Source organism: Dromaius novaehollandiae, chromosome 15 (genome assembly GCF_036370855.1).
Source record: "Dromaius novaehollandiae isolate bDroNov1 chromosome 15, bDroNov1.hap1, whole genome shotgun sequence".
In the NCBI taxonomy this organism is placed as follows: domain Eukaryota; kingdom Metazoa; phylum Chordata; class Aves; order Casuariiformes; family Dromaiidae; genus Dromaius; species Dromaius novaehollandiae.
The window spans coordinates 22,483,919-22,497,227 of NC_088112.1; the positions used below are offsets into that span (position 1 = coordinate 22,483,919).

Here is a 13,309-nt window from a genome sequence, read left to right on the forward strand (position 1 = left end):
CTGCTCTTCCTCATGTGCCAAAATGAGGCAAAGAAAAATACCGTAGGGCAGCGCACGGAAATGAAATCGGAATAACAAATTGTCTAAAAAGTGGCTTTTATTTTTTTACACTTTAAAAATATTCAGCTCAAACAAATTAGAATCAAGTGAAAGGCCCAGTATCTGGCCCAGCCTTGTTTTGCCCATTTATAGGCAGCAGCCAAAATGCAAGGCAGCTACCAGAGCACCTTATTCTCTAAAATATCTGGGGAGCAAACTGGGTATTGGAACTACTGTCACCTGCCAGTGATCAACTGCTTGGGACACAAAAAAAAAAAAAAAAGGCCCCTTGGCAGAAGGCAAAGCTTGGAGGGAGCCAACCAGAGAACAGGAGCGATGGCATGGGGCCTGCAGGACCCAGGGTTGTCTGCTACGCACAGCGCAGCTGCTGCAGAGCACCCCGGGAGCTGCATGTGGGGTTTTATTCTGGTTTTGAGAGTCCATCTGATTAGCAAAGCAGGAGGCTGAAGCAGAAACCGAGGCCGGGCTTTACTGGTGCTGACCAAAGCGTTCCCATCAGCTACGCCTGCCGTCGCGCGCCCTGCCCCACCACGCAGCCCCGCTGCCCTCGCAAGGAGGGGCCTGGGCTCTGCTGCCAGGGTACCTCTGTGCAAGGCCCCTCTGCATATCCTGGGGCAAAATAGCTGTCCAGGCTTATGGATAGTTTATGCCCCAACAGGGTTTTGTAGATTAATAGTAAAAGAACAGAAAAGCACTTTTAAATGATTGGCATTATAAAAAGACATTTTTCTGGGCATTGGTACTGCTCAGCTCAAAATCAGTTTACAAGTATGATGTTGCAGCTTTTAAACTATAGCAATGAACAAAGAAAAAGGCAGAACGCAGACTTAAAGAGCCAAAACTTATCCACGTTAAGCAGAAGGATGACAGGGCCCAACCATTTTAACAGGAATCAGTCTTAGAAGTCCTGTCGGCCCTTTGCAAGGGTCGCCTCCCTGTCCGCCGGGGCTCCCTCGCGCCGGGGGCGACTGCTGCCAGGGCGGTGCTCTCACAGCCGCCCCGGGGTGCGGAGGGGCCGGTGACGCGGTCCTGGGACCCCGCTCGTGTTACGTTTTCTGACCTCCTCCAAGCACCCAGCGCCTTTGCTGCGGCCCAGTCAGTCCGTCACACAGCAACATAGATCCAGTGGCACCCACCGAATTACCGCTTCTGCCTCCCACCACGCTTCACCTGTACGTAAGTGTGATGTCAAATTGTTTACAGGTTAGTTTGTGCATAATTGTGAGAAAAAAAACCACACAGTTTTAACTACAAATATAAAGGAATCAGTTTTACTGGAAGGTGTTTAAAAAACTGAATGTCCTTCATACTGTACAGCCATCCTGGCTTATGGTCTCCCGCGAATGCATGTCTGTGCTGTCAGTCCCCACCAGTGAGGCTCTGGGCAATATTCTGCAGTCTGTGAATAGCAAATACGCATAAACTACTGTGACTCTGACAAATATAACGCAGTAACTGTTTCTGCTGTGGTATGTTAAAAAAACACCCACAAACACAGGGTAGCTTTTCACCTGCTGTATTTCCCTGGTACAAATTAGACCAGGGAAGAAAGAGACACTTTGGGAAAAAACGAGTCACACCTGCGACCTGTGTGCAGGCAGTCACAGAACAACACCCACCAGATAGCTTTGGGCCAACTACCAAAAAAACTCCCTATTTATAGAAGCTCTGACATGATACGTGTAACTCTGGCTATGGCCACGCTGCTCTGGCTTGGCTGCTGGCAGAAGAGCCGACCTTTTGTTTAGAATCACGATAAATGAAGAGAGCAAGCACATATGAACAGTTTCTGTGTATGGGTTGGGTGTTAAATACTCCAGTGAAACACAGAGCGATCAGTATTGTGGCATCGGGTGGCTGAAAAGTGCAGTCTGTGTCTTGCCATTTCAAAAAAAAAAAAAAATCAGTGCATATACACTGTAAGAGCACAGACAAGAATAAATAAGTTGATATCCTTCAACTATCTCATATATACATATATTAATATACATACATAAATACATATGTATAGCTACATACAGGCTTACTCACCCACTATGATTTAGCTTCAGTTCATGTTAACTGGTTCCTTGCAGACTGGAGATAACACGCTCTTGAACTGTTTTTTCTTTTTTTTTTCCTCGTTTATTTCTGAGATGGGCTGAAAGCAACAGTTCAGTGGTTGCAGGATGATTTTTCTGCCTCCCTGTCCTGAACAGAGAGACTTTCTGACACCATCACGTGCAGGTGCTGCCCCAAGCAGCAGTACTCCTGGGAAGGCCGGCACTGCATGGGAGGCACCACCAGAGCATTTCCCGGAATGAAAGGGCGGGGGCACAGGAGAGAAAGTGCAGGGGGAGCACAGTGTTTATTTTCCCCTGTCCATTTAGCATGCCTTGACAAGAGAAGCCTTCATTAAAGCCAGTGGCTGAATTACAGTGGGAGAAAATGTGGGGCACCAAGTGCAGCGAAGGGCGGTGAGGAAAGGGGAGGCGAGGACCCTCCTCTGCCCGCGGCAGTAGGGGCCGGACCCGCGTCGCCCGGCCAGCACATGCCGTGGCCACAGCTGCTGCGAAACCTGGGGGCTTCCCTGGGGCTGCTCCAAGGGCAAACGTGAAAAAGGCTGTCGGGGGTGGGTGGCTGCTGTCTGTAATCCTTCCCCCGGCAGCGCTCCTCTTTGAAAGACAGGCTCGTAATTTGGGTGTACTATTTTCCTCCTTCCAGCACAGCTGTTTAGGGGATAATCGGGGCTTGGTGCCGCTGTAATCGCAGCTCTCGGGGCCCCGGTCTCATCTCCCTTCCCGGCCACGCACACACGAATGCAGCTCAATCAGGCAGCACAGCTGTAGGCAAACTAGGGCTGAAAGAGCCAGAAAACCAGGCAACTGCTCACTTGTGCTGCTGACTATCCTAGGCTGATTTTTTTTTTTTTTTTTTGCCTTTTTTCTTTTAATCTTTGATATTTGGCTGTTGTTCAAAGGCAGCACTGTCTGAGGTGCCCTTCCTGCGAGGAGGTGACAGAGCCTGTCCGTGCAGCCATCGCTGCATATGGTGCTCCACCAGGGCAGGGATTTGGATGCTACAGAAGCTGCACAAGCATATGGAAAGCAAAGCGTTTCTGGAAGTTAAGGCTCCTCAGATGGTGAGGCGTGACGCTAGTGGAAAGCAATACAGCAGTTACAGCATATTACACCAGACCATCGCATTGGCAGCCTACACACAACAGCGTGTTGGAAGGGACACGGGCCAGACAACGTAACTCCAACATCTGACGGAGAACATCGGCGCTTTGCACATGGTTGGTGACAGCACCTCGCAGCCTGTAGCACCAGCTACAGGTCGCTGTGGTCTGTAAACTGTTACTGCAGCTCCCTGGTGAGCCCTGCTCCGTGCTGACAGCCTCCTGCCACGGAGATGGCAAAAGGGACCGAGCTAAAAACCTGTGACAAAATCGTTGTGCTGGTGTCACGTCACATGTTTAAACAAACCTGTCTGTCAGGCGGCCAGGTGGCAAGCGTGAGGCCAGCGACCGCATGCACACGTCAACCAGACGCCCGGCCGTCCGCAGCCAGCCTGGCCTCAAAGACACCAAACCGGAACCGCAACACTTGTGAACACTGCCGCGGGTCAGGGCTGGCAGCGGTGACACGAGGAGGGAACGGCTCGTGCCTGGCTGTGCTGCAGCGGCGGCACTGCTGCGTGGAGGGGCACTTATGCAGCCGACTTTGCCATCGCACGTGGTCACGAGCTGTCTGTCTCCCGCCAGGCTGGTCCCCCTCAGGCGGCAGTTGCTACCTCCCACAGCTGCTCCCGGTTCCCAGTGCGTCAGCACGGCTCCCGCCAGAGCTGGTTACAGGACACCGAGCGGCACGGCCATCCCCAGGGCTCCTTGTCCAGGACTCAGGCTGCCTCCCCGGGGCGTCCGGCACGGCCGCGTCACAGGCTGGCACCGACCCTCTGCGCCGTAGTGCACCTTCCTGCACAGGAAAGAAACAAGTCGTGATGCTGCTATTGCCAAATTCATATTAGAAGCAACACAGGTTATTTTTCTGTGTAGATTTTTTTTCTTGATGACATATAGCTAAATTACTGTGTGTGTTCAGTGCCGGTATCAGGAACCAGTAAATGGAAACAGCTGGGCTCCAAGTGTCTGTGGAGATCTTGCACTTGTGTATGAAAAAGATCTTTGTGACTAATGGATTTTGTCTTTGCTGGTCAAATTTTTAAAAAAAGGAAGTTTGGAATAAACAAAAAATGTAATTTTCCTCTCTCCTGGTTTTTTTAATGTGAAACTATAAATCTCATTTTGGCTGACCTGAAATGAAAGAAATGTTTCATTTCACATAAAAAAAAAAAAAGAATGTTTTATTATACCCATTTTTGTTCTTTTTCAATTAGGTCAGTTTTGAACAAAAGAATGGTCTTCTGAGAACAAAACCTGAAATCTTTCACTTTTAAAAAAGGCAAATTATGTGTATTTTCACATTTCAACATGTCCCCTTCCACACATTTTTTCAGCCAAATCCGTTCCCACACTTGCTGTGACTGTGTGGCTGATTTCGGTGCTCTGAGCTGCGCTCCCCGACAGCCCCATTGCCCCATTACGGGGGCACCTGCCCTCCACGTCCTCGGGGCGCTGCGCGGCGGCACCTGCCCTCCACGTCCTCAGGGCCCACCCGGCAGCGCTGCACACTCGCCACCGCTCACCCCGTGCACGTCGCTGGGGGCTGCTCAGGAAACTAAACACACGTGTCCTGGGGGCGCTGGCTCCTGCGACCTCAGCACCGATTCTCTCAGACACATCTCATGAACTAACACTGTTCAAGCTGTTAAAAGAAAAATTCAACTACTTTGCTGATTAAATGCCAAACTCAGAAACGCGCCATGTCCTGCCCCAGGACGCCAGGCCCTCGGGAAGCTGATGCGGCTCCGGAGAGCTGAGCCGCAGCCCCATGAGCCCTGGGAGGCGGCTGCCCCTCGGGGACCGGCGAGAGGTGATCATGGCGATACCAGCAGTGAAAACCGCCACGTCCCTCACGAACGCCCAGCCTTCTCCAAGTAGCACATTCACTGAGAGGGTTTTTAGCAGCTCTACTTACACACTCCCACCAGCAACAAGCCATGCTGAGGTTCAGGGAGGGATTTTAGGGTGCGTGCTGATGTGCGATGCTGTGCACAAGATGGCCTCCGGCAGCAGCGCATTTCGTCTGCAGCACGTAGGAAGGAGCAAACAGGGGAAGGAAGTAGGAAGGACGTTCCAGGGGAAAACAGTCCTTTAGGACTTTGCGCTTTCAGGAGATGTAGCTACATGTTCTGGAGTATTTTCATCATCTGGAAATTCAAACAAAAAAAAATTAAAGAAGCCTATTCAGGATGAAAGTTTGTTTTCTAAAAATTATTTGCTGTCTATTGATGGCTCAAGAGATCACAAGCAGACCAGTAGGACTGTACCTGCTCTCTGACTTATTTCAGCTTTATTTAACTATACTATTACTTTTTTCTGTCTTTGGCAATGTTTCCAATAGTTCTTCAGAAATAGCACTGAGTACGTCTGATTACAGCTGGGTCGTTACTGCAGAGTCCTAGGGAAGAGGGGGTGACGCCAGCCCTCTTCAGCATGAACACACATGATGCTGCATAGCCAAATGCCAATTAGCAACATTCCATCTTGCTAACAATAAATCTTAAAAAAAGGCAAACTGTTCTGGAATATATTATCGTCCCGATTCCTTTTCATGTGCACAGAAAAAAGATAGCCTCTCTACTGACCACGGAAGCAAAGATAAATTTCAAGTCACAAAGAAAAAGAAGTAATTTGTCGTTACTCAGCCCAGGCTCAGCTCTGTCTTCTCTCTCTTTCACCCTCTCCAGCACAACAAGCTGCTTGGGGCTTCAACTAACTCTTCACCTCTCTCTCAGTCTCTCCAATTTCCTGAAGACAAGAAAATAACAGAAACATTTCAAATTGCTCACGCTGTACCAGGTCTTCTCTCCTTGCAGGTCACACCTCTGCCTCCTTCCCCTTGCACTGCCACCAGCAGCCTCCATGAGCAGGGTCAGCTCTGTAGGCTCCCACGCATTTTGTGCAGGATCTGCCTTGTCCTGTTTTCACACTGCCTTCTCTTCTTTTCATCTAAAGGCAGGTGCAAAAGAGCAATGAATGTTCAGGTTAGAATATCTGTATGATAATTTCTGAAGATTTAATTACCTCCCCAGTGCAATACTGAATAGTGTGTATGGGAAGTTGAAGTGATTTTCTTTGATACCAGATGGTATCAGAAAATAATTTAAATATGCCTTATAACTGTAATTAAAGGCACTCCTATGCAGAAATATATACATATACGTATTTCTTTCTCTTTCTGATTCCTTTAGTGTTGTTCTAGCCTGTAAGAACTAACAGGGTAAGTAGCATCAAACTAGATTAGCACTTGCTCTGTAGTTGGAGGTTAAGGTGCTGGCTTGATATAAGCCATAGGTAAGCAGTAGCAGGAAAAACAGCAATCGTAACACGTTACTTGTTCAAATCCTCGTCACAGCAAAGGACACCTCTCCGTGGATGCAACCTCTAACCCTCAAAAACGACAAGTTGTCCTAGCACTTAATATACGGAGATGAAGGTCTCCGACTGGAAGGCTGCAGGCTAATATTTCTGGTACCCCTTTCTGCTCTCTGATATTAGCAATTATCACAAGATGCAATGTTCACGCAGGGAAAAGTAACAGTGCAAACAGTCTACAGGCTTGCCATAAATTGGAAGAAATTATTATTGTGCCGAAGAGCTTAACAAAAGCAGAGTAAATCAGGAGCCCAGCAGTTTGCCTGATACACAGTGGAAAAGGAAGATCCCTCCTGAAGGCGCAGAGGACCCAGGGTGGGACCGCACTGGTTTGTGGCACAGGCAGTGCCAGCTCCACCCTGCAGCAACAGCCTCGACCCGCTTTACAGGGGGCAGCAGTACGGCAAAGACAGCATCTGCTGCAGGGCCCTGAGACGGGACGATGCTGTCAAGCTAGAGCAGAAAGCAACAGATACCTGTTTCTTGCTCTATTTTCTATTCCCATGGGTTCTGCAGAGTGCTGAGGCAGTGGTGCCTGCACAGTCCCTCAGCTGGTGACAACACCCGGCGTCCTTCTGGCCCAAAATTATGCAGTGGAGAATTCTGTAAATACAGCGGGTTAAAAACTAGGAAGTAACTGCAGATTGGTATTTAATGCAGATGTTTCCCATGTTTTGCAGTATCATTTTATTGATAAATAAAAATCAACCAAAGACAAAAAGGCATTTGGCATCGTATGTGTGACTGGGAACAAGCCGCTTGCTTGTACTTAGCTATAGTAAGGCACATGCTAAGTGTCCCATTAGCTGCTGGATAGCACGACTTTGTTCTCTGAGCTTCAAACTCTCCTCCAGGGCTTTGGACCAGCTGGAGGAGGTGGGACCACAGGAAACCCCATCCTCTGCCTGCTGCCTGCTTTGAGGAATGTGGTAGCTAGCCCGAATGACCTTGCTCAGAAACTGGAACCAAGCAAAGACACAATTTCTTCACCTTTCTGCACTACTGCCCTAAGATCCAGCGCCCATGGCCGTATCCTGCGGCCGAAGTTGCAGACAGCAGCTTTGTCACTGAGCCCTGGTCACGCAGCCGCTGGGGCTGGCGCTGCTGGATGCCTCCCTCAGAGGGGAAAGGCTCCCGCCTGGCACACTGAACCTGCCCTCCCGGCATGTCGTGGAAAGACTGAAAGTCACCTGGCAGAGATGTAAGCGTGATGGTCCACTTACCTCCCTCCCTCGCTCCTTTGTATAGGAAAAGGACAGGAAATCGGAGTGTAAGGCCTGATTCTGCTGCGTCTCTTGCTCGAGCCCAGCAGAGTCTCTTCACAGAGCGGAACGCACCGATTCCCGTGACGTCGATCCAGACATGCAATGGTGAGAGAAAAATCAGGTCTGCAGCCCGCAGACAGAGCTGTGGCTGTCGCTAGTGTTTCAGCAGATCTTTCAGGGCACAGGCAGCGGTGGCAATAGCTCATCAGTGCAGGACCCTGCCATGGTGGCTCCCGCCAGCTCGCTCAGCTTGCAGCATGCTGCTGCAGCCCCCACGGCATGCTTGCAGGACAGCCCGCTTCCAACAGCACGGCTGCGCGGGGCACAGCAAACGCTGCCACTGCTCCGGGGGATCCCTCCTGCGCAGCTCCCGGGATCTGGAACAAAGCAAGGGGACAAGGGCTCTCAGCAATGTGCTGCCTGTATTTTCAAAAATCACTCATAAACCTGAGACAAGGAAAAGGATTTGACTTCAGTAGCAGAGTACCCCACCAGTTCTACAAAACAGGCCTCAACGGCCTCTCGATGAGCCTCTAAATGGCCTCTAGAATCGAAGCCAGTAGCAGGGTTATATGGGATCCTCATTTCGTATTACCTAGCTGCCCTGATCTCCAGGTTCTCCCTCCTCTCCACAAGACCTCAAGATACCAAAAAATGGGTAAAGTTCAAGAATGAAGACCAACAGATAGTTTTTTCTCCTGAACAGAATTTTCCTCTAAGGCACTTAAACAAAAGATACTTAAAACATATTTAAATCAACAGTCATTTTTACCCTCGCAATGTAATTTCTTTAGTTTCTTGCAATTTCCTCAACTGAGGACCAGTTACCCTGCGCTGCCTCTTACACACACCTCCAAGTCTCCTCTCCTCCCATCCATTTCACCTGAATCATTGCCAAAAACCCCTCAGACTCCGGACATGCTGGTTTGTCTCTTACTCTAGACATGCTGGTCTAGTAAAACTGCTCTCATTTGGGAGAGAACCATTAAAGGCATTTCGTAAAAAACACAGACCAGTATCCTTCCTTTCCCAGCGAGCCTACAGCACCGTGACACAGCAGAGTCACTTTATTTGAGCAACGAAATACAATTCTCATCTGAAAGGAGCCTGTTGAAATCCAATTGCACATTGCAGAGCGTGTTTCTCTGTAACAAATACAGCAATGTGCTGTGATTACTCTGGGAGCACTGAATGCAGCCAGAAGAGAAATGAGGGCCTGCAAATGAAGCGTACAAGCCCTTGCCTTATTTTTGGAAACTGACTGGCACAAACCCTGAGATGAAGAGTTCCAAGTTTATTTTTCAGTCTTACAAGTCCTTGATGAGAAAATTCGGTGAAAAGCCTACAGATAAGGGATTGCAGACCCGGCACTTGTGTGGCCACGCAGAAAGAGAAACCTGTCACATATTATTGACAAACCTGAAGTGATTTCATATGATGGAGGAATGACCTACACAGGGAGATTTTTCACTGTTTCTAGGAAGATGACAGGACTGCTTCCCAGCCAAACAAAAATGCTCCCAAACCTCACCAAGTAATTACACAGCAAACAACACATCTTTCTGGGCCACAGAAGTAGGTCTGTACGGGGGATACAGAGCTTTATAGCTGCAAGGGAGCAGGCACTGTGCAGTGACTGTGGGTTTAATTCTCCAGGTAGTGCAATGAAAACATGGGAACTGGGTTGGTGAGAGCAGCCACCAGTCAGACAGTTTAGATTAAAATTTAGGGAGACAATCTTTTCATAACTATTCTTTAAACATAAACAGCTTAATACATACCTATTTCCTAGACAGTCTCAAGCACACAGAATAAATAAAGGAATTCTGTGTTGAAGCCAGAGGAGTCAGATCAGCCCTGTGGTTTTTTCAGCTTGCTCTTTGTCTACCTAAATAGAGGTAATCACAAGGAAGAAGGTAAAAAGAATCACAGATGCTTTTCCAGCAATGTCATTTAGGAATTCTTCTTTAATTCCTGGCAGCACATGTCATCTCCACTGTGAATGGTCTGTGCCCAACCCCCAGATGAGAAATATGACCCAGATGTTGAATTTCAGGAAAAATCCAACTTTCCTGTTACACAGGCAATCTTAAAAAAAAATCTCAAAAACTGTATATTGCAAACAAAGATATGATCAAAAATACTTCTAAATTCACAGAGGTAGAGATTAGGTTCGGAGATGCACCTAAAAACCAAATCAGAATCTAGAACACCAATTTGATTTGGACTCATTTTTAAAAGCAGTAAAAGACATCTGTAGTGCAACTGCAAAGTGGCACCACTGCTGCCGCTGAGCAGGCAGGCCAGCGGGCAAAGTGCCTGCAGCAGCCTCGTGCAGGCGGAGGGAATTCCTCCCGTCCCTCGCAGAGGGAGGCCGAATGGTGGGTTAAAGCACAGATGCCTGAACTCTGCTAGTTTCAGATCAGTGGATCAGCACCTGTCACACACACTGCAAGTATTTCACTTTAAATATTAATACCAGAGTACCTCCTGGAGAGAAGTAGGGTGGGATGAATTGAATTCAGAGCTGAAAGCAACCCCTAAAATATAAATCTTGTCTTCACCACAGGCAATTCTGAAGTCTCACTTCTCAGATACTGTTCCTCACCCTGTATTTTCAGGACTAGATCTGTGTATATATAGGCTATTAAAGGTTAATGAAAAATGGGAACATGTGGGGAATTCAGACAGTATATAACCAATGTTAGGGTACATGTTTCACTCACCCATTCCTTGTTTAACCATGAAGATATGAGAGGCTAAGACTCAGTCAGCTTAGCAGAATTTTAACAAAGGAAAACATGACCTGGAATTTTCAATTTGGATCCCTCAAAGCTAGGTGAGGAAAGACCTGAATATAATTATGATCAAGTTCATTTCCAACCTGAGAAACAACACTGTATATAAAAAGATAGTCCCAGAATTTTATTCTGTTATTGCCTTGCCTCTGGGAAGTAGCATTTGTGTGTCTGAAAAGAGAATGACAAAAAGGCAGCTCAGATGTTTGTGGAGGTGGGTGTGATACTGGAGGGGAAACTCAGATGTTACGAGCAGGAGGTTGGACCAGATGACCTCCAGAGGCATCTTCCAACCTAAAGTATTGCGTGATTCTGTGTTGGAGGGAGAGAACATGCCACAGTAAAGGCAGATTAACTTGGGGAACAGAGAGATGGAGGATTATGATCTCCAGAGACAGGAAGTGAACAAGGATTAGAAATAATGAGAAGTGAGAGATGATAGTGGCTCTTCAGACGGAAGAGCTAGAGAAAAAGAAATACGGACAGCAGCATAAGAGAACAGACGATTCTCCTTGGTCCAGGAGATATCTTAGGGGCAGGACTGTGAATGACACCAAAACCGTTCATCTTGTGACAGGTTCCTGTGAATTGCTCATCACAGATTTTTTTTAACCCTGGAATCCATACATTATTGGCTCTGCATTGCAGAACATTACAGAACACAGACGCCATGTTCCTTCAAAAGAAAAGGGCAAAACTCATTTAGCAGGGAGCCAGGAGCGCAGCTTATCTGTGGGCTGATTGATATCCAGGCTTTTGAAAACTGTTCTCAAGAGTGCAACTCCAGGAGACCCTTGCTGTGTTGCATAAAACTTGCATTTTCTTCTCAGCTGGGGAAGATACACTTAGAGTAAAAACACTAATTGCCATGTATCTCTTTGTTGGCAGATAGTATGTTTGGAACTAGCAGTGAACCTGAACAGTCAGCGTACTCACGCCAGCTAGCAGGTCCTACCACCGTGCAGGTGTTCAAGCAGTTACAAGTCAAAGCGAAAACAGATTCAAACTAAGTGGGTCTTTAAGTATTTCTTTTATCTGAGAGAAAGCTACTGCCACAGACCACGTCAGATCCTTTGATCCATACAGTTAATGAGCACTGATACCTACTTGATCTCTGGTATTTATTTCTCAAATGGTACTTAGCACAGATAGGAACTGTAACGCACGTCAGTCAAACTAAGTTAGCAAAATTAATAGCCTGCATTGCACAGTCACCATAAGGTAATGACATCATTACTGTCTCTAGCCAGAGATGCTGGCAGGTGAATCCAAGGGCAGGGTTGGAGCCCTGCAGCTCGACACTCTCCACCTGGGTTTCGTGGTCATCTGCACCTGAACACTCGAGAACTTGGTTTGCCTCTGACTTTAGGTACACTATGCTGGAAACCCAAGACTGGAGGTCCATTTGGTCTAAATACCTTGTCTAAAGCCAAAGGAGAAATCTGTAACAGGCAGAAACAGGAGCACAGACCTCCTGAGGCCTACTGCATTGCTTTGACCATAAAAACCATCTTTCCTGCCCGCTCGATGAGTCAGCCAGCCAGCTAGGCCGTGAGCCCTGCTGTGTGCCCCCTTGCAACAGGCACAGGGTTTAATGGGACTAAGCAAGAGTGGATAAAGATGAAGGCAGATTCCTGCTGAAGGTGGGAGATCCCTCCAAAAAAGTAAAATCATCCAAGACGATTTGTAGGCCCTTTCCCATTACTAGTAAAGATGCAACATGACAGTCCATCCATAACAGCCCAGATAACCTGATGTTTGTGTTTTGAAAAAGCTCTGAGCTGCAAGAATGATTAGATGGAGTTTTCTTCTCCATTTGAAATATAAAAATTAAATTACAAACCCTGCCCTGTAAACACTCCAGCCTGATGGAACATGAGCAGTTGAACTGTTGAGCACTTGATGACATTGGCATAAAACCAGGTTTCTATTCCCATGTAGGTTCATAGGAAAACTTCCACCAACCTTATCAGGAACAGGAGTGGGGCTCTCATCAGTGGCCGTAAATACATCTTGCCCTACGGAGAGGCCTGCAACAGAACTGTTGGTGTAATAGTGAGTCACGAAGCAAGACTGCGATGATAAAAATATCACTAATGGCTGACAAATTATCCAAAAATGCTCAGCATTTTTAAAGCATATCAAATGAAACATGAAGTAATTTAACTGCATGTAAATTAGCTGCATCCCAAAGAAAAGCTTGCGAAAAATGGTTTCATCAGAGACTCGTTAAAAATCACTAAAAATATTACTACTATAAACATGCTGTCTGTGGCATAAATTGTGCATTAGAAAGCTGCTTTATTAAAAAAGACACATGGCACTATTTTCCATTAGGCTAAATATTTGCTTCTTAGACCTCAAAGGTCTTTGCAGATGAAGTTGTACTATTATGCCCATTTTATAGTAAGAGAAACTGAGGCATAGCTATTAGAATTATTATCCCCTAAAGTTCACAGAAAAACAGTAGCCAAGACATACTAAAAAAGATTTCATCTTATCTAATTCCTAGTCAGGTGTACCTGTGCTGCATGAGGCTGCCAAATCTAAAACCCTTTATCTGATTTTATTTAGTCTTTACTGAAGCAAAACATTCACCAATTTCAAGATTCAGTGTTGACTGCACCAGGAAGCCAATACCTACGATT

The 13,309-nt window shown here is 47.0% G+C and overlaps 1 long non-coding RNA gene across 9 annotated transcripts in view; it reads right to left on the bottom strand.

Annotated features, from left to right (window-relative positions):
- Positions 1-79: 79 nt before the first annotated feature.
- LOC112994142 (uncharacterized) overlaps positions 80-13,309 on the bottom strand; it is a 71,433-nt gene continuing 58,203 nt past the window's right edge. For 6 of the 9 annotated variants that reach the window (XR_010391801.1, XR_010391804.1, XR_010391802.1 and 3 more), the window contains 7 exons: positions 12,627-12,702; positions 9,645-9,751; positions 7,822-8,240; positions 7,075-7,201; positions 6,013-6,172; positions 5,139-5,370; positions 80-4,016 (listed from right to left, as the gene is read on the bottom strand). This is a non-coding gene — a long non-coding RNA (uncharacterized LOC112994142). Of the gene's footprint in view, positions 4,017-5,138; positions 5,371-6,012; positions 6,173-7,074; positions 7,202-7,788; positions 8,241-9,644; positions 9,752-12,626; positions 12,703-13,309 lie in introns of all 9 variants that reach the window. The other 3 variants (XR_010391805.1, XR_003261874.2, XR_010391806.1) reach the window with 3 other exon arrangements.